This window comes from Echinops telfairi, unplaced genomic scaffold (assembly GCF_000313985.2).
Source record: "Echinops telfairi isolate 266 unplaced genomic scaffold, ASM31398v2 ScPeMD7_3533;HRSCAF=4204_0, whole genome shotgun sequence".
Classification (NCBI taxonomy): domain Eukaryota; kingdom Metazoa; phylum Chordata; class Mammalia; order Afrosoricida; family Tenrecidae; genus Echinops; species Echinops telfairi.
In genome coordinates, this window is record NW_022107431.1 from 77,023,162 (window position 1) to 77,025,087 (window position 1,926).

Consider the following 1,926-nt stretch of genomic DNA (forward strand, 5'->3'; position numbering starts at 1 on the left):
TTTCTCAGGGCCTCTCTTTTTCACTGCCTCCTCTTTACCAAGCATGATGTCCTTCTCCAGGGCTTGGACAGCATGCCCCAAAGACTCGTATATGAGATGGGTCTCACCATCCTCGGCTCTAAGGAGTATTATGGCTGTACTTCTTCCAAGACAAATCTGTTTGATCTTTTGGCAGTCCATGGTAATTTCAGCATTATTCCTAACACTATAGTTCAAATGCATCAGTTTTTCTTTAGTCTTCCTTATTCAATGTCCAACTGTCACATGCATGAGGCAATTGAAAGTACCATGGCTTGAATTGGCCACACCTTAGCTCTCAAATTAACATCCTTGTTTTTCAACAAATTAAAGAGGTCTTGTACAGCAGATTTACCCAATGGATACATCATTTGATCACTTGACTGCTGCTTCCATAACCATTGATTATGGATTCAAGCAAGACAAAATCCTTGATAACTTCAATCTTTTCTCCTTTTATCTTGATGTTACCTATTGGTCCAATTGTGAGGATTTTCGTTTTCTTTACATTGAGTTGTAATCCTTAATGAAGGCTGCACGCTTTGATGTTCACCAGCAAGTCCTTCAAAGTCCCCCTCACTTTCAGCAAGGTTGTGTCACCTATGTATCAAAAGTTAATAAGCCTTCCTTCAACCCTGACGCCACACTCTTCTTCATATAATGCAGCTTCTCGGATGATATGCTCGGCATATAGATTATGTATGGTGAGAGATGACAACCCCAACACACACCTTTCCTGACTTAAAAGCATGTGGTATTACCCTGCTCTCATGTACAGGTTTAGCACGAGCACAGGTAAGCAAGCATTCTAGAATTCCTGATCTTCTCAAGATTATCCATAGTTTCTTATGATCCACACAACTGGATGCCTTTGCATATTCAATAGAACACAAGTAAACATCTTTCTGGTATTCTATTATTTTAGCCAAGATCCATCTGACATCAGCAATGATATCCCTTGTTCCACATCCTCTTCTAAATATGGTCTGAATCTCTGGCAGCTACCTGTCAATGTACTGCTGCAACCATTGTTGGATGACCTTAAGTAAAATTTTACCTTTGTGCAATATCAGTGATATCGTTCTACAATTTGAGCATTCTCTTGGGTCACCTTTCTTTGGAATGAGCACAAATATGGATCTCTTCTCGTCAACTGGCCATGTAGCTGTCTTCCAAATTTTCTGGCATAGAACAGTGAGTGCTTCCAGTGCATGCTCAGTTTACCAAAACATTTCAGTTGGTGTTCCATCAAGCCCTGGAGTCGTGTTTGGCTAGTAGTTTCAGTGTAGTTTGAGCCTCCATCCTTCAGCACCATTGATTCTTGCTCATGTTACCTCCTGAAATAGTGGAATGTCCACTAGCTCGTTTTGGTACAGTGACTCTGTGTATACTTCTCCTGATGCTTCCTGAATCATTCAATATTTTGTCAATAGAACCTTGCAAAATTGCAACTCAAAGCTTGAATGTTTTCCCGAGTTCTTTCAGTTTAAGATAGGCTGAGCGTGTCCTTCCATTTTGGTTTTCTAACTCTAGGTCTTTGTACATTTCATTATATTTCACTTTGTCTTCTCTAGATGCCCTTTGAAAATTTCTGTTCAGCTCTTTGGCTTCATTTCTTCCATTTGCCTTAGTTAGCTATGATAAAGAGCAAGTGTGAGAGTCTCTTTTCTTTAATAGTCTTTTTGCTTTCTTCATGTATGATGTTCTTGATGTCATCCCACAGTGCATCAGATCTTCTATCATTGGTGTTTAATGCATCAAACCTATTCTTGAGATGTTCTCAAAATTCAGGCGGGATATGTCCAAGGTTGTATTTCGGCTCTTGTGGACTTGTTTTAATTTTCTTCAACTTCAACTTACATATGAGCAATTGATGGTCTGTTCCACAGTCATTCCCTGGCGCTTTTT